Source organism: Triturus cristatus, chromosome 11, assembly GCF_964204655.1.
Source record: "Triturus cristatus chromosome 11, aTriCri1.1, whole genome shotgun sequence".
In the NCBI taxonomy this organism is placed as follows: domain Eukaryota; kingdom Metazoa; phylum Chordata; class Amphibia; order Caudata; family Salamandridae; genus Triturus; species Triturus cristatus.
The window spans coordinates 14,621,170-14,648,374 of NC_140594.1; positions in this window are offsets into that span (position 1 = coordinate 14,621,170).

The following is a 27,205-nucleotide window of genomic DNA, read 5'->3' on the forward strand; positions in this document are numbered from 1 at the left end:
TCGCACCCCTACGCTGGCCTGGTGTATGCCGGGTAATCCCACTCTGCTCACACTTACGAGGGGGACGTAACAGGCAACATTTCCGCGAACTCCCCCACTGGCCGGGGTGACATGGTTGCGTCCACTGTCCACTACACTCCATACACCAGAGGTGTATGTCGCCATGGATAAGAGTGTGTTCTGCATGCTGCGGTCTGTCCAGCACATCTCCACCACTCTTGGCATTGTGTGCTTTCCCAGTCATGGTTCTCCTGCCTCCTTCACACATGCCTGGTTGCCACCTCTCCCCTCATTGGGCTAGTGTGTGGCTGAGGTGCCATGCCGTTGATGGCTCATGTTCATGGCTTGCCCAGGTTACCATTGTGAGTTGTTTTGTCATGTCTGGTGGGTGGGCATGTTGTTTAGCATTTTGGTTTTGATTTTGTGACATGTACATTGCCAGAGTTGTGAGTTGCATGGTTGTGGAGTTGAGGTGAGTGGGTTGTTTATTTGGAACTTGCCAAGGGGTTGTGCATCTCCCTTGGTGCCATCCTGGGACGCTGGTTGCTGATGGACTGTCGGAGGATGGAGGGATTGTGCACACTGGCTGGGTATTTGGAGGCGAGATTGGTGGAGGTTCCACGGTGTTCGGTTGTTGCCTGCACATTGATGTGAGATGTGTGCTTTCTGTTGCGGCGATTGTGTGCTGTGTCGGCAGGAGGCAAATGTATGACATGGGTGCTGTGGATTGACCCTGACTCGTGCGTGCATACAGCTATGGCGTATGGGCCTTGCTTGGTGCCCAGCGGATCCTGCACATTTTATTGGACGTATAGAGACTGGGGTACCAGGCTGATGGTGATGTCCAGGTCAGGTTTGAGGGACTTGGATGTGGCTGGCTATGTGACTCCTCTGACTGTGGTGGGTGTTGGTTGGGGGGTACCAGGGGCCAACAGGTGCAGCACCACCATCAGCTTTATGTGGGGTGGGATATTGGTTGTCCGCTGTGTTAGTGCCTTCAGACTGTTGGGCGTTGTTGGTCAGGATGCGTAGGATGGTTGTACTTTTGAGCCTGTGGTGGGCAATGACATTGTCAGGTGTTGGATCTGTGTGGCTGGTGCGTTTCCTGGGGGTCCGCTGTCTTTGTCTGCGCTGCCTCAGTGGTGGTCCGGAGCGGGTGTTCCAGGTGGTGGCGGTGGGTGTTGTGGCCCTCTTGGGTGTCCAGGCCGCATGACCAGTGGCTCCATGGCATCTGTTGCCCTTCTGATGTGGCTGTGGGCTGTGCTCTCTTTTGTGGTGCAGGCTGTGGTCCGACTTTGCACCAGGTCAGAGCAGGTGTTATTTTCCTGCTGCTAATGTGCATTATCGTCGTTTTTGTGTTCTTATCGCAGTTCTGGCTGGTTGTTGTGAATGTTGTGGAGTGGTGTTGTCGCGGCTTGGGGCACAGGAACGCCTACTCTGCATCTCATTAGCGATAGTTGCGGGGGTTTTCTGTGGCGATGTTGAATGCGGCTGCTATCGCGGGTAAACTGGTGCAGTGGGCTGTTAACACCAGTTTTTGAATGGGGCGATCGATTTATCGCAACTTTGGTTGCGATAAAGTGCCGTTAACTCGGCGATAGCTCCTTGTGAATATCTCCCAAGTGGTTTTAAAACATCACTAGAACCTCGAGATATCAATATAGGTTCACATTGAATGTTACATGTCTATTTTCAGCAAGATAAATTAAAAAGCTGTTTTCTTCAAAGTGCAGCTAACAATGGGCACTGACTGGAATTAGAATGTTTAGGCTTTGCTTCCCTTGCACAAATATATTGTTAGCAAATCAATGAGCAATTGTGGTGGTCAGTGAGCTAAGGCCATTCTGTGACTGCAGTGTTCAACACATTATTTTTATTTACTGTATTTCCCACTTAATATAACACATAACTTGCTTGTTCTATCCAAAACAAATTCTGTCTCCAAATGATAAAAATAAAACTGACAGAAAATATGCATGTTAATTTGCCTTTTTGTTACATAATTTAGATAACATTGCTGCATAGCGTGGTCCGCCATGCTTGCAAAATCTAGTAGTTCTTTCAAGGTAAAGCTCTTTAGAGACAAGCACGGAAAAGTAAAGTTTGCTGAGCTAACAGGGTTAGTCGATATTCCTTATTCCAGGTGGATGTAAGTGCATGCTTTGTCTAACAAGGGAACATTCCACAGTGCAGTGGCAAGAAGTGCACGAGACAAAAGAGGAAAAATACCTACATTACAATTTCTATTCCCATAAGGTGCAGGAGTAAAACATCCTCTCTGATAGGCCCAATTCTTCATTGCTGAAAAGCAGCCAGGACAATGATTTGTTTCGGCTCCCTCATGTGCATCGGGGATCTGTCTTGGTGCGTCTCTAACAGCAGGAAGGGGTGATGAGGATTATGGTGATGTGAGCCCTGCTCCCTCCAGTGCTGGTATTGTGGTGTTGTTGTGGCTGATTCTGGACATCAAACAGTGCAGTGATGTTGTGTCCCTCGTGGTGCTTGTACCAGAGCCTCTGAACGCCTCATGTCCTGGACAGGTCCTGCATCTCCTGGCGGTCAGCTGATGCAGAGTACTGATGGCTCCGACATCCTGAGGTAATGGTACCCGGAGCAGCCAGATGTCTGTCAGTCAAACAGCGTGTGGTGCCCGCCAAAATTGATCGAAGTGGTGTCCAGCTCTCTCGACATATTGAACGTGCAGTCAATCACAGCATCATTCAAACCATCACCTCGGGACATAAATCAACGAGGACAGAACATCCTCATCAAGTGAACATCAGAGAGGCAGACAAGGCAGCGGGGGTCTCTCTCCTGCATGGCATGGACCTCACCATCAATAACATGTGATGGGACACTGACAATTGTTGATGCTAGCAACAGGGGAATCTTTGAGTAATGCCTGTTGGTGCTAGTCCTGGTAAACAGCCCACGTACCCGGCTGCCCTGCTCCTCGGTGGTCCTACTTCCGGTGCTACCCACCATCCTGGAGATGCTCCTGGCTGCTGTTTCTCAGCCACTGCCTGCAAGCTGACACAATCTCCCATAACAATCTGCTTCCATCTGTGCCCCCCTTCTAAGCCACTGCTTTTTAAGCCTCGCCTACATCCAGCATTAGTTGTCTGTTGTCCAAAGACCTATTTGTAGTGTCCTATTCACGTGAATGTCCTGCCATTATCTCGCCCCCTGCTCAGCCAGTGTGAATGAGCTGTGTGCTGCATGGAATGTTGCAGTGATGATGCGTGTTGGAATGTTGCAGTGATGATGCGTGTTGGAATGTTGGAGGGATGATGCGTGTTGGAATGTTGCAGTGATGATGCGTGTTGGAATGTTGCAGTGATGATGCGTGTTGGAATGTTGGAGGGATGATGCGATTGGAATGTTGGAGTGATGATGCGTGTTGGAATGTTGCAGTGATGATGCGTGTTGGAATGTTGGAGGGATGATGCATGTTGGAATGTTGCAGTGATGATGCGTGTTGGAATGTTGGAGGGATGATGCGATTGGAATGTTGGAGTGATGATGCGTGTTGGAATGTTGCAGTGATGATGCGTGTTGGAATGTTGGAGTGATGATGCGTGTTGGAATGTTGCAGTGATGATGCGTGATGGAATGTTGCAGTGATGATGCGTGATGGAATGTTGGAGTGATGATGCGTGTTGGAATGTTGGAGTGGTGATGCGTGTTGGAATGTTGGGTGCCTGTGAGGTAAAGTGTGAGTTGGAGATGGGCTGAGCGGCAGGCAGGCTGCTCCTGGTGGGGCTGCATCACATGAACTCATCGACCTGGAACTGAACTAAATAAATCTACGGAATCTACATCTTGCCTGTTTGGACTTCATTACTACACTATTGTTTACAATGGCGGTACTGGGAGTGGGCTTTGGGTTGGTCTGTTATTTTTCATCAGTTGGCTTTCTAGTCAACCTCATTGCTTGCTTCTTATCCAATGCCGTTCCTTCCTCTTCTTGTTCATATCTTCCTTCCCATCCTTTATGTTGGATTACTTGTATTCTACCAGACCTGAAATCAGGCAACCACTTTTCTTCTTTTTCTTGAAGCCATCAATGTTTTTTTTGTTCTACCCACCCAGCACCAGCTCCTGTTACTCCCCCTCCATCTGTGCACATCATTCCCCCTGGCACTTGGTGGCATTGAGTTGTTCCCTATTTGTTTTCTTATTATTTAATTCTCTCTTCAGGGGCTGGGCAGCCGCACTTTCCTACTGCGCTGCTCCTTTCACTGCGATGCTTTTGGCGCACATTTTATACAACCACTCCAAGAAGGGTGCCAGACATCTTGCAACAGTATTAAAACTAAAAATAATTTTTAAAATGGCACAAACCTGTGCCAGCATGGTGGAGAATGCACATATATATGTCATTGCACCGAAGCCAACCAGTTTGGCTTTCCTTTGGTGTTTGCTGATACTGTTTAGCGTCAGCAACTTCAATTTATTTTCTTTTTGTCGATGCTGCTCAGCATCGGCAACAACAATTGCCAGCCAAATGTTCGACGAATGCTTTTCAAAGGCACAGCCTATTTGCGACGCCTTGCTTGTTTGTTTGCTACTGGCACATAAGCTATGTTGTGAAGGAATTTAAATTAAATGAAATGAAATTATCTTTATTGTATGTGGTTAATTAAAACCGTTTACAAAATTCATACTTAAAACTCAGATTTCATAAAATCAAGACAACCTTTTATAAATACGTAGTGCTTAAAAGTTTAAAATGTATTTTTTATTTATTTTATAGTTTTATAGAGCGCGAACCAGACCCGTGAGAGTATCAGAGCGCTTTACAGGATTAAGGGTGGTTTACAAAGCGTTAGGAAGGGAGGGATCAATTGGGTAAAATAGGGGACACATTATACAAGAAATGCGCACAGTCTAAAGTCCCGGCTACATGTGGGATAAAAATGAAAACAGGTAGATACATTATACAAGAAGGCACGCAGTCTCAACTCTTGGGGGGATGCCCAGGAGTGCAGGAATAGGTATCATCCGTAGAAGCCGTGGATAATGCCGAGGTGGAGGGCGGAACATGTCGCTGAGGTGATTGTAATGTATTCATTAGACAAGGTATTTGCCCATTAAGAAGGTTTTGGTCTCCTTCTTAAATTGTGCCAAGGACGGAAGTCTTCTGATGGCGGGTGGGAGAGAGTTCCAAATTCTTGGAGCTGCCCCAGAGAAGGCCTGATTGTAGGTTTTTTTCTTCCGGAAGCGTGCTGGTTGCAGCAACAGGTCTTTGGCAGATCGTGAGTTTCTGGCTCCTCTGGATATCATGAGTTTTTGTGCGAGAAATGTAGGAGAATTGTAGTAAAGAGCTTTGTGAGTAATGCAGGTCAGTTTAAATTGGATTCTGGCCTCTAGGGGAAGCCAGTTCTGAAATGTGAGGTGGGGAGAGATGTGGTCGAATGTCTTTGAGCCAGTTAGGAGTCTGGCGGCGGTGTTGAGGCAGGCTTTCAGTGGGGCCAGAGAGTTCTTGGGTAGCCCTGCGAGAGTAGAGCATCCATATTCTAGTCTGGAAATGACTAGCGCCTGGATTGCCGTTTTAAGGTCGGATACATCGAGGAAGGGTTTTAGGTTTCTTAGATAACTCAGGTGGAATCTAGCCATTTTGGTCATCGAGTTTATATGGCCACACATGTTCAGGCTGCCGTCAAGGGTTTTTCCAAGGGATTTTGCCGAGTCAACAATGGTAGGAGGGCAGTTTAGTGCTGTTATGGTCTTGATCCATTCCTGGATGTCTGGATTGGGTTTGGGTGGGGAGATCAGAAGAAATTCAGTTTTATTTGCATTGAGTTTAAGTTGGTTGGTAGTGAGCCAATGGACTGTCAGCTTCAGGGCCTTGTTCGGGGAGAAAATGTCCTCAGGGGAAGAGATTTTTGTGTAGATCTGTGTATCGTTGGCGTACATAAGGTAGGAGATATTGGCGGCATGTAGCACTTTGGTGAGAGGTTCAAGGTAAAGGGTGAAGAGGGTAGGGGAGAGGGTTGATCCTTGGGGGACTCCAACCGTAACCGGAGAGGGGGCGGATAGATTACCGTTGATGAGGACTCTCTGTGAGCGGTTTTGGAGGAAAGATCAAAACCATTCAAGGATGGTGCCATCCAACCCCATCCTGAGTTTCAGGCATTCAAGGAGAAATTTGTGGTTAACCGTGTCGAAGGCAGAGGAAAGGTCTAGGCGGATTAGGAGACAGGTTTTGCCTTGGTCGAGGGCTTGGAGGACGTCATCCACAATGTGGAGGAGGGTGGTTTCCGTGCTGTGTCCAGGTCTGAACCCGGATTGGAAGTCATCTAGCAGGTGAAATTTGTTGATGTGTAGGCTCATCTGCTGTTGCACACATTTTTCCAGAACTTTGGCTAGGAGTGGGATGTTGGATATGGGTCTATAGTTCTCAGCGGAAGCAGGGTCCAGCGTGGGTGTTTTTAGGATTGCGACAACTTGGCCAGCCTTGAGTGAATCAGGAATTGAGCCCTGCAGGAGGGAGGCGTTGATTATTGAGGTCCAGGAAGGGATGATAGCCTGAAGGGCGGCAGCTAGGCAGTTAGAGGGGAGAGGATCATTGAAGTGATTGTTTGGGTTTAAGGAGGCAAGAATTCTCGAGATAGAGTGTTCGTCATAGATTTTAAAATTGGACCAGTGCGCTCGATTTTTGGGTGAGGTTTGGGAGGACAACGCTGAGAGAAGAGGTAGAGCTGGCAGATTTTGATTTTGGTGGTGAGTTAAATTAAATTAAATTAGAGGCTAATAAAGTCACCTTGATCTGATTACCCTTGGGTTGCATAGTTCTTTCTTCTCAACTGGCCCTGAGAGTCCCCAGTGCACATGCTTCTTCCATTTTGTTGTCTACCATGGTTAAAAACTTCACTAACTTGCAGTTCAACTGCAGGCCATCGGAGTTGAAACATGCTATCACTGCTTGTCATCGTATGGGAATCCCACAGATGTTAAATTCTGATTTGAGTAGTCGGGCCCTTTCTTGCTTTATGTGCATACAGGTACAGATCAAATGTGCCGTATCCTCCGTTCCATTTCTACACTGGCGACAGTTAGTTGCAGCTTGCCCTCTCTGCAATGGTGGAAGGTGCAGGGTAGATGGCAGCTTTCCTAATCAGTGTTCAAGGAATCTTTCTTTTATGCACCGCAAGTACCCTAAGCCAAAGTAGGTTTAAAGGCTGAGGGGCATATTCACAAGAACATGTGATAACTACGGCAAGAGAAGCGTAACGCAACTTTCAATGTCGCAGCCCGTCGTGGGAAAATAACCCAGTGTCAATGTAGAATTCGCAACACGGCGGTACCATGCGATAGTCCGCCGACAATGCCCACGATACAACCACCCCGACGGAGATAAAAACACAAACCACAACACCGGAAAACCTGCAATGAGCCCTTCCGCGATAAGAAAAGCAGGGATAAGCAGCGCGAGGGTAGCAAACTCACGCGCAATGCGGGAACTAGCACAAGAACAGCATACGGAAAATGCCACTGAACAAAATACAGCTACAGCGGAGTACCACGGATGCACCCTGGCCAACTGCAGAGGACAACATGCACACCACAATATCCAAGCACCGTGGAAGGACAGAACCGACAGGCACACCGCATGAAAGAGAGCAGTAGTAGACAAATCAGATCCGCAGGAGCGACACTCCCACTGTGCAGCATACGCACAAAAGCAGAAGTGCACCTCGACATTGGCAATATCCCGGTACAAACAGCAACCCCTACACAACTGAACACAGGACACAACTGGATCGGCAAATGTGCACAACCAGGCAAATCACATCTGTAACCCCAGGGATATGTAACATGACAATGCACAATTCCAACCTGTAACCTCCAAATATGTTTTATTCACACATGCAGTGCAATTGGACATCTAAGACTGTCCCATGATTGCCACGGACGAACACAATGTGACGTGCTCATGAGAAGTAGGTGTCAATGATGTAGTTCCTACGGGCCATTCCTGCCGCAGCTCTAGTGGGATGTGGGCCACCAGGCCCATCACCATCATCATTGTTCGGTACCTCTGGAACTGGGATCCATGGGGCCCTGGTGCAAACACAGATGTTGTGCAACACACAACATGCAAAGATTATCTTGCACATGACGTCCGGGCTGTACAAGTGCTTCCCACCTGTGCAGTCCAGGAACCTGAAACGTGACTTCAACATGCCAAATGTGCGTTCAACGATGCCCCTGGTGCGTATGTGGGCCACATTGTACTGCCTCTGTGTAGGTGTGTTCGGGTCCCAGAGGGGTATCATCATCCAAGGGCAGAGTGCATATCCTTGATCACCTGTGACAGTGCAGGGATAAAAGAGTCAATACTTGGTTTGGCAGGATGTGATGGCAGGCCCACCAATTCAGTGACGCCTGTGCTGGCTGTGTGTGGGGTGAGTTGAAGCCAGCCCTCAGGGAGTAGCTGGTGCTGGCAACAACTCCAACAGTCCTTCGGCACTCAGACATGCAATGTTAGAACCACAAGGGGGGATGACTCGAGTCGCACAGGGCCAGTGGCCCCGGATGCACAGTGGCCGACACGGGCCCACCGCCATGGGACGCTGACCTGCGGGAGAATGGGGCAGGGTCATGAGGGCAGAGCAGTGCCTCACATGTGTCATGGCTGCATTCCGCATCTCCACACATCAAGCCGTTGTGTGGCTGTGGTGCCATGAAATGTCTATTGGGTGCAGGGGTAGCCCAGGATGACCATGGAGTGGTGTAGTCGTGTCTGGTATGTGGTCGTGTTGTGGAAATATGGATTTTTCTGGTCAGTTATGTCCCCTATCTTGGACCCCAACGGTTTCATGTATGAATCATAAGTACATGTATGTTCCCTCCAGTTCCAGTTATGAAGACGCAAACACATGTGTGTCCACCGCCAACATGTCCTCTTTCAGATCCGCCATGAATGGGCCGGATATTCTATTCCTAAGTATGAAAGGCCACCGGCTTTATATGGTTCACTTATGCCATTTTACAGTCCAGGCAAGTAGGCCCTGATTCTGCCATCAAGCTTTTCCTGCCTTCTGCCTCTGAGAGCTCCAGTCTGAGCCTGCATCTGTATCCATGAACTTTGTCCTCATTCTCTGCGCAGCTAACGGTGCCTGACATCAGCTTGTTGCCTGCCAAAAAACTGTATTTCACCTTCGAAATTATCTGCTCCGCTCCCTGCCCAATGCATTCCTGTCTAGTAGTTTAAGTAAACATTCTTCCAGCTACCGAGCAAAGGCCCGGCTTCTCTGTCTTTATGCAAGTAATTCATAGCCCTATTATTATGGAAGACTTCTGCCCTCGCATCTAGTGTAGACACTTAGACGCTTGTACACGCACTAACAGTCAGTATAGTCAGTATAGAATAAGATTCTACTCTAAGAGACCTCTCTTTTGGATAACATAGTTCTTTAAACATAGGATGTTAGATATGATTTGGGATTAGGTTGACTTGACCCTCCAGACATCTGTCGCCACATGTAGAGTTAAATGTCAAGTCCCCTTCACCCCCTAGTCGCACGTCAATCATACGTCATGCTGCTGCGCGCGCATTTCTGCCAAGTATTTCTGCTGACATTGCGAAATTCTTTCATGGAACCACCCTATTATGACATCATACCTGATGACGTTCTTTAGTTACACCCAGTTACGCCCACTTTTGCTACGCATGTATGTTTTATCTCTACTATCAATTGTTACGCCTCCTGCATTTGCTTCACTGTAATGCCTATTGTATAAAAGTGATTACTTATCAATAAAGTATGTACTTCACTTCCTGAACCTCCGTGGTGATGGAACCTGGAGTCCACGATTTCGAAATCATCCATTGGAATAAAGCCCATTCCGAACCTCTAATATCACGGATTTTGCCTCTTATTTTACTGAGCTATTTTTATTATTTGTCTGTATCAAATTAAGTCCCGGTAATTAAATTATTTACCACATGAATGGCGCCCGAACAGGGACACTTTCTCATCTCACGCGCCGGCGGTGCGTTGCAGGCCCGGTCTCCTGCCACAGCTGGACGGACAACAACGCGTACCAGCAGGATTTCCTGTATCTCCCTCCGGTCAAGCGGGGGCGACTGAGGCTGCGATCAACACCCAGACGAGGCGGTGAGAAGTGCGAAGTATCCCGACCAGAGCCTAGCTGAGAGAGCAAGATCCGAGGTATACAGAGGCCCACCAAGTTCCGAAGTTCCGAAGTTCCGAGGTTTCCGATGTTCCGAAGTTTCCGAAGTTTTCGAGTCGAGTCCAGTTCAGTTCAGTTCCGTTCCGAGGCCTTCCGTTCCGAGCTACCCGGTGAGTACCATTACTGGGGAGGCGTTCTGGCGTGCACATAAGTTGTGCCGGTCCAGACGGGTTTGGGTACACAAATCCGGTCTGCACTGTTTTAGCAGTGTATCTGTACTGTTTAGCAGTATATCTAGTATGTCAAGTATATAAATTCAGAATAATTCAGTTAATGCCGAGGATTATGTTTTGTGATTAAGTTTTCTTAGATCGTCATCATCATTGTTGCTCATTTAAAACGTTAAATGTTAAATGTGTTAATACGTCCTGCATATTGTGGTGTGAATGACTGTTCATTATTGTGTTTATTGTATTAAGTTTGTTCAAGACCAAGTATCAGATCAGTTCTCAATATGCCGCTCTTTTCGAAACTAAGACAGATCACAACTAGAAAAGGGGTACTCGAAGAAGCTGTTCCCATTCCTCCTAGGGACACTCCAGGGTACTTCATGTATCATAAACATGGCCTAGACGCCATATTATTTCTTGATCTATGGGTGGACTACACTAAGGAATTACCAGAAAGTCAGAGGTGGCCCGCCGCTGGGACCTGGGATGCAGATTGCATCGTGAAAGTAGAGGAAGAATTATGGAAAAGGAAAGCTAGACAATCACAGAAAGACGCCATTGAATTATGGCGTAAAGAATCGTATAGACGTACAGAAAAAGCACGTAGACAGGAAGAGAGGAGTAAGGAAAATTCAAATAAAGTCCGAGAAAATCTATTAATTGAAGAAGGTACACGAGTGAAATCAGAACAAGTAGACAGACAAAGAAATGCCCTTATGAATGGTATGTATCCCCTTCTGGCCGAGGGATTACCTAAGGCTACTCCGGAGATACTAAAAGACTTGCCACCCCCATTGTTCCCAATAAAAATGCATCCTAAGGGGCATCCTAGAACAGCAGAAGATGTTTTTCTTTCCTCATATTTAGATGACGCAGCTCCCGAGTATGCTAACCCCGCCCCACATAGACCGTCTGCCGGGGAGGTTCAACGCCAAGATCCTGTATCTGTATCCCTACAGCATCAAATCCTGACACAAGTTCCGGCAAGCACATCTGTTTCCACATCTGTTCCTACAGCTGCTTCTACAGCTGTGTCCACACCTATAGTTGCTGTATCGCGTTCAACGAATCCTTTCACGCCCGATACCCCAGACGGGGCTACCGGAGGTGCTACCAACATTTTTTCTACGCCACCCAGAATAAATAAACTTACTTTTCAAGAATCAGCACATCCACGTACCCCCAAACTCATAAATTCCCGCACGCTTAAGGAACTTCTTGTAGATTGTAGATATGACCCTGTGCCCGGAAAAGAGGACGAAATGATCCTGGCATCATTACGTATCAGACGAGCTGCGGTGTATTTAGGAAAGCTACCAGGAATGACTATGCATCTAGATAATATATATCATTTTGTCCAAACAGGGCGAGATTCTGAATGTATTAACAGAGCTATGGAATACCAGAAAGTGGAGATACAGGGGGAACTGTTACGTTTCCTCATAAATTGTGTAATCAGAAATCAAGACCGACCGGGGGTAGATCCGGAAATAATGCAAACCCTTACCAGATGGAGCCAGAATATATCAGAGGGGAGACATGATAGGCAAAAATGTATAATAGCCATGTGCCGAAAGATCCGTAAAGAAATAGAACGCTTACACGAAGAGAGATTAGCGGTAGATCAGTTTGAACAAAATGAGGAGGAGGAAGGATCAGGACTGCCCACAGGACAGTCAGAAACCATGGCCTATGTAGGTAGAGGAAGATCTTGTAATAGTACTAGATGTTTCACTGACCCGATACGTCCGATATGTCCAGATAATACCAGGAATTTCCAAACACCTATAATAAATATAAGGTCCCCCGAGCATTCGTTCCAAGCCGCTGACAAATTACTCCGAGAACGAAGGGGTTATCATTTACTCGATTCTATGGATGAACAAGAATTAGCCAGGTCAGCCGTTCATTGGGTTGACAGTCCCGGAAAATATGGTGATGATACAGTAGCACACACATTTTTGAACCTCACCCCAGATGAACAGCGTTTAGCTGGGATTTATATGATTCAACAACTTCTTATACTTTATCAAAGTCAACATTCCGATCCTGGTCCTTTACCTGATATATTGACTGAATTACTCACGAATAGATGGAGAGGTTCAGGTACTAAGTTAATTAGAGATATACTAGAATCAAGAAAGCAGTACATTCTTTTTGTATGCCCAGAACATGTCTCACTGCCCATCAAGGAAAGAACGACGTATTACATGGACAGACAGAATCCCTTACGAGAAGTACACCCAATAAAGGGCGAGGACAATCAGTTTAAACGTGTATATGTATATACGCCCATATCGAAAATAGAATTGTTAGAAATGAAGAAAGTGGTACCCAGTCATGACAAAGACCCAGCGGATTTTCACCGAGAAATTAAAGACATGTTACTCATGGGAGAGTATACCTATCCCGACATTATGACAATATTAAAGGTATTAATGCCTGCTGGCATTTATGAAAAACTTAAGGAAAAAGAGTGGGAGGTGGGAGACCAAAAGATAGACTGGACAGCATTAGAAAATGAAGAAAAGGCCCGAGGTCCAGGTTCGGGGCTTGGGGATAAAACTAAAGCACTACCAGGTTTACTAGTACAGGTACTGCCACGTTTATTAACCACGAAAAAGGAAGACTGGGGTGCAATCTCAGCCTGTAAACAAAAGCAAGATGAAGACACTAGTGATTTCTATGCCCGATTCGAAAAATGTTTTGGTATAAATAGTGGTATAAAAGCAAGTAGCGAGTCATACCCACATCTGTTTGTGACAAAATTAGTTGAAAATTCCTTGCCCCAGGTGAAGAATAGAGTATTGAAATTCGAGAGTACCTGGCAAGGTAATACCCCATCACAAATGTTACAAATGTTACAGTACCATTACAATAGAATTAGAGAGGAACAAGAACATGAACAGAGACGCATGAAAGACACAAAAATGAAAATGCTAGTCTCCCAGACAGTTCCAGCTGAAGGTCATAAAAAGGGTACGACACAGTCCGGTGATTCAGCAGGACCTGTAAAAGGGACATGCAACTATTGTAAACAACCAGGTCATTACATACACGATTGCCCAGTCCTGAAGCGTAATATCGCCACAGGTAAAACACAAGAAAGACCACGGCCACCTAGACAGGATCAGAATGAACAAGGAGCACCGCAGCATGCGCAGTCCATGCCAGCTCCACAACAGTCTATACAGTTTGTGCCAGCTGCACCAGCGCTGCCTGTTGCTGCCACACAAACCACGACACGACAGCTGTACCAGACCGCACAGTATGACTATCCTGATTATCAACGATACGCATGAACTAGCCTAGAGAGGGAAGTTGACTTACCCCTTATCGAGGTCCCTGTAGACCAAGAAGGACCTTATGTACATAGTGAACTATTAGGCCAAGATAGAAAATTTTTACTTGATACAGGGGCAAGTCGAACAACTATAAAACGTAGTGAAGTTCCAGGGGCACCCCTCTCAGGCTCACAGAATATTTCCCTTGGTTTTTCAGGAAAACCTATTGTTAATGAAGTATCACAGCCTCTTCCACTTACGATAGGACCCTTAACCCGAACTACAGATTTATTGCTTACTAAATCATGTCCAGAAAACTTGTTAGGTATAAAAACACTGAAAGCTCTAGGAGCTATAATATGTTGTTCTCCGGAAGGAGTAAGATTGTTTTTACGTGATTTCAAAGGTCACTATGTGTCTCGAGATATGGATCCCCGACTGCAGACTTTACCTACACATTTATGGGCACAAGGCCCTACTGATGTGGGTTGCATGAATATTACACCATATCAAGTTACACTAAAGGCAGGAGTGGTACTACCACGAATGCGACAATACAAGTTACCACCAGATGCTGTAGTGGCTTTACTGCAAATTATTGACGAGCTCATTGTCCAAGGAGTGGTTGTGGAAACAGACTCCAATGTATGTAATTCCCCGATAATTCCAATTCTTAAACGAACAGATCCAAAGGTCCCGCCAGTATATCGATTGGTTATTGATCTGCGCGAATTGAACAAATGCATTGTGCCACAATTCCCTGTGGTCCCAGATATCTCGTCATTACTGACAGCTATTGATTCCGAAGCAACATTCTTTACTGTAATTGATCTCAAGAATGCCTTTTTCAGCGTCCCAATAGATCCGGAAAGCCAATACTTGTTCGGATTTAGTTTAAATGGACGTAGCTTTAAATTCACACGCGCACCTCAAGGATTTACAGAAAGCCCCAGCATCTATAGCCAAGCACTGAAAAGAGAACTCGACAGTATCCACATGCCAGTCAACACTGCCCTGCTTCAATATGTCGATGATCTGCTGATCACCGCTAGAAACGAACCTGAATGTGAGAAAGCATCACTGACGGTATTACAATTTTTGGCCGAAAAGGGGCACAAGGTGTCCCCTTCTAAGCTGCAATTCTGTGTCCAGCGAGTTGTTTACCTTGGTCACTCGCTGTCCAAGGAGGGAAGGCAGCTTACACCAGATCGCATCCAGCTAATTGCAAATATGCCAATACCCAAGACACAAAAGGAGGTGCGGGCTTTCATAGGCCTCACTTCATATTGTAGGCAGTGGATCCCTCAGTATGCATTTCTAGCAAAACCACTCATTCAATTGACAACACAGGAGGCAGCCACATCGACTGTTCTCCCTTGGACTCAGGAACATACACAAGCTTTTGAAGGCCTAAAGAAAGCCTTATGCCAAGCACCTGTTTTAGCGACACCATGTTACAATAAACAGTTTACACTCTTTGTTACAGAACGCGAAGGTACTGCCTTGTCAGTACTCACACAGGAACAAGCAGGATCACACAAACCATGTGCTTATTTTTCTAGTACATTAGATCCCGTAGCTCAGGCTTTGCCTGCATGCCTAAAATCAGTGGCAGCAACAGCTTTAGCAATCAGACAAAGCGATGCCATAGTATTAGGACATCCATTGACAGTACAAGTACCACATGCAGTAGAGGTTCTCTTGAACCGCACACAGACACAACACTTGACTATAGCACGACTCACCGGTTACGAATTAACATTGTTTCAGCCACATATAGAAATTAGACGTTGTAGTACATTGAATCCTGCCACACTGTTACCTGTAAATGGAACAGACCCACTTGCACATGATTGTATTGAAGTTATCACTATCACGACGAAACCTAGACAAGACTTGACAGACGTTCCATTGTCAGACCCAGACCTGACGTTGTATGTAGATGGTTCATGTATGAGAACAGGTACAGGAGAGTTAGTGGCCGCTTATGCAGTCACAACAGACGCTGAAATAATTGAAACAAATTGTATAAATACCTTGTCCGCTCAAGCAGCAGAGCTCATCGCTCTGACACAAGCCTGTATTCAAGCCACAAATAAAAAAGTCAACATATACACTGATTCACGTTATGCATTCGGAGTTGTACATGACTTCGGCGTGCTGTGGCGAGAGAGAGGTTATTTAACTTCTCACGGTGCCCACATTCAGCACGGACCCCTCATTCATGCCTTATTAGATGCAATACATCTACCCACTGCAATATCAATTATGAAATGTAAAGCTCATACGAAAGTTACTGATATCATTTCTCAAGGCAATGATCTAGCTGACAGAACAGCTAAACAGACTGCTCAAACTCAAACATCCGACATGACAAAGACAATAGTCCCGACACCAACACATTGCATGATGGTTAAGGATCCCGCTCTTGACGTAATTGACATACAGACACATGCTACTCCAGACGAAATAAAGAAATGGACTGAATTAGGAGGGATCCAAACGGATCAAGGATGGATGACGAAGGAAAAATCTGTGTGGTTCCTTCCTGATTCAATGGTCCAAGTCGTTATTAACACTGTACATAGTCCAGCACATCTAGGAGAAAAAGCTATGCTAGACAGCATCCAACACATTTGGTTCAACAAACATTTACGAGCAGCAGCTAAACAAAAAGTCCGTACCTGTATGATCTGTTGTCAGTTTAACCCAGGAAAAAGCATTCCCGTAGAACAGGGTGGATTTCAGCCTCCTGATCACCCTTTTGAAGTCCTCCAGATGGATTATATCCAGATGGAACGATGTCGAGGATTCAAATATGTTCTCGTAGTTGTCTGTGCTCTTTCCCGTTGGACAGAGGCATACCCGGTTTCAGATTACACTGCCCCGACTACTGCCAAACAGTTAGTTTGAGAATTCTTCCCACGGTACGGTTTACCACGTGTTGTCTACTCAGATAACGGCCAGCCATTCTCATCCGAATTAATGAAACACGTTTCACTTCTGTTAGGTTATCAGTGGAAGTTTCACTGTGTCCGACACCCCGAGGCAGCAGGTCTCGTGGAACGACATAATCAAACTCTGAAAATTAGATTGTCTAAAATATGTAGAGAGAAAGGTGTCGACTGGGTAGTAGCCTTACCCGTTGCACTCTTTTACATGAGAATGGTAGCACACTCTCGAACAGGGCTATCCCCTTATGAGGTGATCTTCGGTAGACCACCAAATATGTGGGGGACGCCTATACCACGCAAAATAACTGATATTGACTGTAACATGCTGACAGATTACTTGGCTTCCTTGATGTCTGCACTACAATCTTGTCGTTCACAGGTAGCTGCAGCTTTTCCCGACAACACTGAGGTGAAACCCCATGACGTAATTCCAGGGGATCTGGTCTTAGTGAGGAACTTTGATCGGAAGTCTCAGCTGGATCCTAGGTGGAGGTCGCCTCAGCTCGTATTGCTAACGACGAGGACAGCCGTGAAGATCGAGGGTCGAAAAGGCTGGATACATTCAAGTCATATCAAGAAATTTCATGGACTACCATCAGATGTAAACGACACACCTTGCGTGTCTTCCCCGAGTGACTCTAAACTTCCTTTGGTTGAATTGAATAGTCGTGAACTATATAAACTAAAACTCAGGTCTAACCAGTCAGGCAATTTGATTGTTTAAGTCCTCTCCAAGGTGAAGCGGTCGAATTTGTCTCTGACATGTATCCCTTAGACCTGTACAGAGAAAGAAACAAAAGGATAAAGCTGAAACGACATGCGTACTGTAAATCACTGCGTAGTCATTGCACAGTGACGTTATTAATTCTGTTTTTCTTAAACCTTTTAATAATTACTGCAAGTATATTGTTGCACATATATTATCCTATTTCTAGACATGTTTATAATGTTACTGCTGAACATTCTTTTAGTGAATTACCTCTGCATGAGTTGTCCTATAGATTTGCGCTGCGCAATAACACTTTTATTAGTATGTTACATCATTCCCATCAGGTTAGCAATGCTACAAATTGTTGGATATGTGGCCGACTCCCTCCCTATCAGAATTATAAAGGAATTCTACCTCTCTTTCCATACCCGTTCACACACAACGGCTCCTGTGGAGCATGGTTTAGTTTAATTAATTCCCAAGATTCGAACTCCGCAGTTTATCAAGACAACGGGGTATGGGGAAATCTGAACTTAGTTTTACTTAAAGTCTGCCACCCCAACAAGGAGGGACTTCCCAAAAGAACAGGAACTGATCTAGAAAATGAAGTATATGGATTAGGTAATTTTACGCTTAATCTCTTGATCTTGAATGTCGAATCCGAAGCTGCTCCAATTTTGCCCGCCATGTCAGTATTTCCAGTAAAAGGTGAATTATGTGTAAGAAGGAATGGTTCCATACATATGGGCTGTTAGAGTCGGGGATCTCTGGTTGGCGCAAGGTTGCCCTTGTGTCAAGCAGGAACCCTCTCCTCCACGTCAGGGCGCAGGATAACCCCTCGCGAATGACCCTTGCTCACCCTCTAGGTGCGTGGCGTGAGCAGCCAAGGCGATTCCTCAGGCGTTGTTGGTTAAGCACTTACAATCATACACACAGTAAATACATCAATCCCCCCAGAAACAGACACCAGACTTGGATATGTAGAAAAATACGCTTCTTTATATAAAAATAGGTATATATATCTCAGCAGACTTATCACAAGACCAATAACGTTTTCGCTATACCACCAGGTTGTAAAGCAGGCAAATGTTCTTTGTTAGTAGTCTCAAATGGATACTTTGTAGTTCTCTTGCAAATGTTACTTGTGGTTCCAGTACTCACAGAGATCGACTCCTGCGAACGGGGAAATAAGGCGTTGCGGGCCCCGAGCCCGATGCTGGAACTTCCTTAGTGATGTGGAGAGTCGGCACAGGTCGGTGCGACTCTCGGCTTCAGACGTGTTCTTGGGTCCTCAATCAGCAGGTGTGGGCACGTAGGCAGGCGCGGCCAGCGACCCTTTAGCACGGCGGTGCAGGAGGGTCTCCACAGCGGGGGCGGCGCGGCCTGAGGTGTCCGGGGATAGCGAAGCGGGGTCACAGGGCACAGTCAGTGCAGCTGGATGACCCGGCGTAGATCACAGTCGTCGGACGGCTTCCGGCAGGAGGGGTGTTAGCGCGTTCAGCGCACTCCAATGGCAGGCGGTGACAGGGGTGCAGGCGGCCTGGCCCGGGGACAGAGAGCGGCTCCGGACGGAGCGGGGCTCTCACGGGATTGCGGCAGGCGAGCTCCTGAGTGTCACGGCCCTAGGAGGGGCGATGGGGGGCGCAGTCTCTTTTCCAGCGGGATGCCCACACGGCTCGAATTGGAGGATGAGCAAGAAGCACAGAGAACCCACTGTTCCTGGGGTTCAGTTCAGGGGGCAAGCTCAGATCAAGCCCTTGGAGAATGTTCAAGCACAAAGTAGCAAAGTCTTTTCAGTAAGTCTCTTCCTCTCCTTTCTCAGCAAGGCAAGCAGCAGGCCAGCTCCTCCAGCGTCTTCTTCTCCTTCTAGTCGGGCAGAGGTTCTTTGTGGTAAACAGGATTCTGCTTTCTTAGGAGCCAGGCTCCTACTTTTATACCATGGTTCTTTTGTTCTTTAGCGCCAGGGGGCCTAGGCCTGGCTCAGTCCAGTTCTGGAGCACTTTGTTATGGTGACTCTGCTCTTTCCTTTCAGCAGCAGGGCAGAGACATCAGCCGCCCCACAGGGGGTGGCGCCGGCTTTGTGGTGGCAGAGCACAGGTCTATTCAAGAGTCAAGGTGTACTCCTCCCACCCATCCAGGTGTAATCTCTCTACCCACCACCTGGCAGCCAACCTGTCTCTGGGGATTCCCCAACCCTGCTCCTTACTGTTGCCAGGCAGAACACATACACACAGCAGAGGCGGACTGAGATGGTCAGGTCAGTAAATACTAACTTTCTAAAAGTAGTATTTACAAACCCAGGATATTAAAATAAACTTGACTACAAGAAGTATTTTATTATTCTGAGTTCAGGCATACTAAACTTGACACTTCTACCATGCTCTCTGAGTCCACTGGGGTCACAGCGTCGGCGTGATCCCGGCAGCCCATTCTGGCCTATGGAGAGCAGGTAGCCTTCAATAGTGAAGAACGAAAATGGCTGTAATTCACTACTAAGACATGCCACACACATCAGGGCATGTCCTACCTTATGCCTACAATGCACCCTGCCCTTGGGCCTACCAGAGGGGTGGCTAATATGTAGGTAAGGGAAGGTTTAGGGACTGGCAAGTGGGGGCACTTGCGCAGTCAGCGCGACGGTCCCGGACCGCGCACAGGGTCTGCGGTGGCAGACCCTAGACACACTTTACAAGGCCGCTTCCGTGGGTGGCGCAACCAGCGCTGCAAGCCCACCAGCAGCATTGGCATTCACAAGCCCTGGCACCCCTGGTGCACTCTACTGGGGACTGACAGTGAATCCAATCAACCAATCATGGACATCAATTACAGGTACACTTTACTTAGGGAGCACTTGCACTGCGGCACGGATTAGCCGTGGCGCAGTGCCCTGAGCGGACAACACCAGCAAAACAGTCGAGGCACACCATCAAAAAGTGGAAGGGAAACTCACGCCAAGGTGCCAGGTCTAACACGTGTCCCCTCCAGCTGAAATGTGGGGAGAACTACCCTTGCCCAGGGGGTTCCTCGTCACTAAGGCGGAAATACCTGGACAGACCGTCAGCGTTGGCGTGATCTGTACCAGGACGGTGTTCCACCGTAAAGTCCATACCCTGTAGGGAGATGGACCACCTCAACAGCTTCGGGTTTTCACCCCTCATTTGCATCAACCATCTGAGGGGCCTGTGGTCCGTCTGAACCCGGAAGTGAGACCCAAACAAGTAGGGTCTTAGCTTCTTCAGCGCCCAGACCACAGCAAATGCTTCTCGCTCAATTGCACTCCACCTACTTTCCCGTGGAAGTAACCTCCTACTGATGAAGGCTACGGGTTGGTCCCAGCCCTCCTCAGTCATCTGTGAGAGAACAGCCCCTACACCATGCTCTGAAGCGTCTGTCTGTACTAGGAATTCCTTGGAGAAGTCAGGGGCCAAGAGCACGGGCGCCGTGCACATGGCAGTCTTCAGGGTGTCGAAAGCTTTCTGACAGGTGTCAGTCCAAATCACGTTCCTGGGCTGCTTCTTGGAAGTCAGCTCTGTCAAGGGGGCAACGATCGTTCCATAGCCCTTGACAAACCTCCTGTAGTACCCAGTGAGCCCCAGGAAGGCCCTCACTGCGGTCTGCGTCTTGGGGGGTTCCCAAGCCAGGATGGTCTCAATTTTGGGTTGCAAGGGTGCCACCTTGCCACTCCCCACTTGGTGTCCCAAGTACACCACGGAACCCTGCCCGATCTGGCACTTGCTTGCCTTGATCGTGAGGCCTGCTCGGCGCAGCGCCATCAACACTTCCCAGAGGTGGCGCAGGTGTTCAGGCCAGGTGGCACTGAACACTGCGATGTCATCCAGGTAGGCGGCACTGAACGCATCCAGCCCAACCAGTACCTGGTTGACCAACCTCTGAAAGGTGGCAGGGGCATTCTTCATCCCAAATGGCATGACTCGGAACTGGAAGTGCCCATCTGGTGTAGAGAATGCGGACCTCTCTTTGGCCCCATCGGTCAAGGCGATCTGCCAGTACCCAGACGTTAAATCAAACGTACTGAGGAACCGGGCAGCCCCCAGCCGATCAATGAGCTCATCAGCTCTGGGGATGGGGTGCGCGTCAGTCTTCGTGACTGAATTGAGTCCTCTGTAGTCCACACAGAACCGGAGTTCAGGTGTGGCTCCCGGCGCAGCAGCCTTTGGGACCAAGACCACGGGGCTGGACCAAGGACTGCTGGAGGACTCAACCACCCCTAGCGCAAGCATTTTGGAGACCTCCTCCTTAATGCAAGCTCTGACCCTGTCAGTTACCCGGTAAGCCTTGTGCTTTACAGGTAAGCTGTCTCCTGTGTCCACATCATGGACGCACCAATCTGTGACACCAGGAACCAGGGAGAATCGGTCGGAAAACTGTCCCAGCAAGTGGCGGCAATCTTCCTGTTGTTCGGGCGTCAGGGTGGGTGAGAGGTTAACTCCATCCACTGACCCATCTTTCTCAGAGGCCACTAAGAGGTCAGGAAGAGGCTCGGTCTCCTCTTCCATTCCATCATCAGTGGCCAGCAGCATGCCCACTTCGGTCCTCTCTAAGTGGGGCTTAAGGCGGTTAACATGTAGGACCCTCAAAGGGTTCCTGGGAGTCTGCATGTCCACCAAGTAGGTGATAGGACTTTTGCGCTCCACAACCTCAAATGGACCTGTCCACTTATCCTGAAGTGCACACGGCTCCACTGGGGCCAAGACCCACACCTTTTGTCCAGGTTGAAGCTCTACCAGAGTGGCATTCCGGTCGTACCACCGCTTCATCTCCTCCTGGCTGGCTTCCAGATTTGCCTCAACAAGTTGCCTGAAACGCCGAGTCTGGTTTCGGAAGGCCAGCATGTAACTATATACATTCTGGGGAGGTTTCCTGGGAGATTGCTCCCAGCCTTCCTTTACCAAACTCAGAGGTCCTCTTACCGGGTGACCATACAGAAGCTCAAAGGGGCTGAACCCTAGAGACTTCTGCGGCACCTCTCGGTAAGCGAAGAGCAGGCATGGCAAGAGGACGTCCCACTTACGCCTCATTGGACCGTCCAGGCCCATGATCATGCCTTTGAGGGTTCGGTTGAATCTCTCAACCAACCCATTTCCTTGGGGGTGGTAAGGAGTGGTGAACTTGTAAGTTACCCCACACTCCTTCCACAGGGATTTCATATACGTGGATATGAAATTGGTCCCCCTGTCGCTCACCACCTCTAGAGGGAATCCCACTCGGGAGAAAATTCCCATCAGTGCCCGTCCCACCACGGGGGCCGTCACTGTCCTCAGAGGGATGGCTTCAGGGTACCGGGTGGCATGGTCCACCAAGACCAGGATGAACCTGTTGCCCAGGGCTGTCTTGGGGTCCAGAGGCCCCACAATATCAATACCCACTCGTTGGAATGGCGTACCGACCACAGGGAAAGGTTGCAGAGGAGCCTTGTGCTTCCCTCCGCTCTTACCACTTGCCTGGCAAGTCTGACAGGTTCTGCAGTAGGAATCGGAATTCTTGTGCATTTGGGGCCAGTAAAAGTGGGTGACAAGCCTGTCATAGGTCTTGTCCATCCCCAAATGTCCTGCTAAAGGCACATCATGAGCCAGCCCCAGTAGGAAGGTTCTGAACTTCTGGGGTACCACCAGCACACGGGCTGACCCAGGTTCAGCAGCCTTAGGCTCGGAATACAGGAGGTCACTCTCCCAGTACACGTAGTGTGTTTTGGCCTGAACACCATTGGCCTGGTCTGCAGCCTGTTGCCGCATACCCACGAGAGAAGGGCATTCTTTCTGCTCCCTGCAGAATTCCTCCCTGGAGGGACCTCCTTCTTGCTGCCAATGGGTCAGCTCAGGCAGATCTCCCAGTTCGGCAATCTGTTCCCCGGTAGGCTCCAGAGCATCCCCCTCAGGGTCTACTTCCTCCCGGGCCGTGGGAACTTCGGGGGCCGGTTTCCCGCGCCTCCTGCGCCTTCTCCCTAAGGCCGGTTCCTGGACCTCTCCCTCAGGCTCCAGGACCCTCTCAACACCCCTACTGGCTGCCATGGACCGGGTGGTCACGCACGCCCAGTCGGGTAGACCCACCATCCTCAGATGCGTGGTCTTCTCCACCTTTTCCCAAGGGGAACTCTCCAGGTCGTTCCCTAGCAGACAGTCTACAGGCATGTCAGTTCTCACAGCGACTTGTAGAGTACCAGAGACCTCCCCCCACACAAAGGGAACTTGAGCCATTGGACAACGACTCTCTACGTTGTCAGCATTGACAACCCTACAGTAGGCATTGGGTACAATTTGCTCTTGAGACACCAGGTGTTGCCTCACCGAGGTCACGCTGGCTCCTGTATCTCTAAGAGCCTCAACCTTCTTTCCATTGATGGTCACCACTTGCCCATATTTCTTAGTGTTAGAGGGCAGGTAGGTTACAGGGACCATCTCACTGTCTCCTAGCGAGACTAGGGTCATCTGCCCGGGACCCCCACCCTCCTGGACTGCTACCTCCTCCCCAAAGTTAACACTAGCTACTTGCCGGGGTGGAGCACCAGTGGGTGCGGTCTTACCAAACAGGCGACACTTAGGATCAGAGGCAATGTGACCCGGGTCACCACACTTATAACAATTGAAGGGCCCCTTTGGAACAGGTCTACCTGTCGGGGCCCCGTTCTGCTGCGGGGGTGGGGGAGGCTGAGAACCCTTCTGCTGGTTCCCTTGGGAATTACTTTGGGGGCCTTTTTGGAACCCCTTCTGTTTACCCTTGTCCCCCCCACTCTTCTGCTGGGGACCCTGCCCACCTTTGGCGGAGTCTCCCACTTGACCCTTGTGGACCCTGGTGCTGAGCCAGCGGTCCGCCTCCTCAGCAAGCTTCCTCGGGTTGGACAGCTTGCTATCTATCAGGTGCTGGCGTAGCTCAGGAAAACATTGACTGGACAAGTGCTCCCATGCAATTAAATCAAGTAGCCCTTGATAATCATTCACTTTGCTACCCTTCACCCAACCATCCAGTGCTCTGCAGAAAAAGGTCACATACTCCACATACGTACTCTCAGGGATCTTCTTGGTCTCCCTGAACCTCTGTCTATATAGCTCAGGAGTTAACCCATACCTGGTCATTAAAGCTTCCTTCATATGGGGGTATGAGGTCTGGACTTCTAAGGGCAAATCTAACAGTGTGTCCCGCCCTTCCGCAAGGAACCTTCCCCACAACCCCGCTCCCCAGTCTTTCTCAGGGACCCGGTGTGAGGACATGGCCACCTCGTAGGCTCTAAACCACTGCCCTATGTCATCCTTTCTAAAATACTCCTTTACTACATCTTTGGGGATGTACACCTTGGACTCTACCTGCGCTGGTGGAGTGCTGCCACCAGAAGGAGCGGTGTCCAAACTTTTCGCCTTCAGCTCCAACTCCTTCAATCTGATATCATGATCCATTTGGCGTTGTTGTGCCTCCAGGGCCAACTTCTGCTTTTCCATTTCCATTTGTCCGGCCAACTTTGCCATCTCCATTGCATGCGCCCTGTCTGCTGCCCTGTCTGCCAGCTCCTCTGGCGACCGGACTCTGCTGGGCTCCTCAAGGTTGTCGGGTGGAACGATGTCCCCCGCATTCCGTAGGTCTCGTGACTCCTTCCAGGCTCTCAACGCCTTGGTGTACTGGGGCTTCCTTTTGCATCCAGCATGGGGGACTCTGAATTTCTACACTGTAGCCTTTCAATTGCTCCATCGTGTAGCCTTCCAGTCTCTCCCAATCCACCTCATCTATTCCAGAAATCACAGAGAGTGCTCTTCCAGCGGAGTGCGAGCCAGGCATGGTCGCAGTAATGGCAGATGTCTCAACAAAGTTCAACAATTACAAACCTGTGGCTGCGTTATTTGGTCTGCTCTCACTATCTGGTGATTAATAATTCACTGTATGCAAATTATAAGTGCAAATCCGAAATCCCAACCGCTGCCAACAATGTTAGAGTCGGGGATCTCTGGTTGGCGCAAGGTTGCCCTTGTGTCAAGCAGGAACCCTCTCCTCCACGTCAGGGCGCAGGATAACCCCTCGCGAATGACCCTTGCTCACCCTCTAGGTGCGTGGCGTGAGCAGCCAAGGCGATTCCTCAGGCGTTGTTGGTTAAGCACTTACAATCATACACACAGTAAATACATCAATCCCCCCAGAAACAGACACCAGACTTGGATATGTAGAAAAATACGCTTCTTTATATAAAAATAGGTATATATATCTCAACAGACTTATCACAAGACCAATAACGTTTTCGCTATACCACCAGGTTGTAAAGCAGGCAAATGTTCTTTGTTAGTAGTCTCAAATGGATACTTTGTAGTTCTCTTGCAAATGTTACTTGTGGTTCCAGTACTCACAGAGATCGACTCCTGCGAACGGGGAAATAAGGCGTTGCGGGCCCCGAGCCCGATGCTGGAACTTCCTTAGTGATGTGGAGAGTCGGCACAGGTCGGTGCGACTCTCGGCTTCAGACGTGTTCTTGGGTCCTCAATCAGCAGGTGTGGGCACGTAGGCAGGCGCGGCCAGCGACCCTTTAGCACGGCGGTGCAGGAGGGTCTCCACAGCGGGGGCGGCGCGGCCTGAGGTGTCCGGGGATAGCGAAGCGGGGTCACAGGGCACAGTCAGTGCAGCTGGATGACCCGGCGTAGATCACAGTCGTCGGACGGCTTCCGGCAGGAGGGGTGTTAGCGCGTTCAGCGCACTCCAATGGCAGGCGGTGACAGGGGTGCAGGCGGCCTGGCCCGGGGACAGAGAGCGGCTCCGGACGGAGCGGGGCTCTCACGGGATTGCGGCAGGCGAGCTCCTGAGTGTCACGGCCCTAGGAGGGGCGATGGGGGGCGCAGTCTCTTTTCCAGCGGGATGCCCACACGGCTCGAATTGGAGGATGAGCAAGAAGCACAGAGAACCCACTGTTCCTGGGGTTCAGTTCAGGGGGCAAGCTCAGATCAAGCCCTTGGAGAATGTTCAAGCACAAAGTAGCAAAGTCTTTTCAGTAAGTCTCTTCCTCTCCTTTCTCAGCAAGGCAAGCAGCAGGCCAGCTCCTCCAGCGTCTTCTTCTCCTTCTAGTCGGGCAGAGGTTCTTTGTGGTAAACAGGATTCTGCTTTCTTAGGAGCCAGGCTCCTACTTTTATACCATGGTTCTTTTGTTCTTTAGCGCCAGGGGGCCTAGGCCTGGCTCAGTCCAGTTCTGGAGCACTTTGTTATGGTGACTCTGCTCTTTCCTTTCAGCAGCAGGGCAGAGACATCAGCCGCCCCACAGGGGGTGGCGCCGGCTTTGTGGTGGCAGAGCACAGGTCTATTCAAGAGTCAAGGTGTACTCCTCCCACCCATCCAGGTGTAATCTCTCTACCCACCACCTGGCAGCCAACCTGTCTCTGGGGATTCCCCAACCCTGCTCCTTACTGTTGCCAGGCAGAACACATACACACAGCAGAGGCGGACTGAGATGGTCAGGTCAGTAAATACTAACTTTCTAAAAGTAGTATTTACAAACCCAGGATATTAAAATAAACTTGACTACAAGAAGTATTTTATTATTCTGAGTTCAGGCATACTAAACTTGACACTTCTACCATGCTCTCTGAGTCCACTGGGGTCACAGCGTCGGCGTGATCCCGGCAGCCCATTCTGGCCTATGGAGAGCAGGTAGCCTTCAATAGTGAAGAACGAAAATGGCTGTAATTCACTACTAAGACATGCCACACACATCAGGGCATGTCCTACCTTATGCCTACAATGCACCCTGCCCTTGGGCCTACCAGAGGGGTGGCTAATATGTAGGTAAGGGAAGGTTTAGGGACTGGCAAGTGGGGGCACTTGCGCAGTCAGCGCGACGGTCCCGGACCGCGCACAGGGTCTGCGGTGGCAGACCCTAGACACACTTTACAAGGCCGCTTC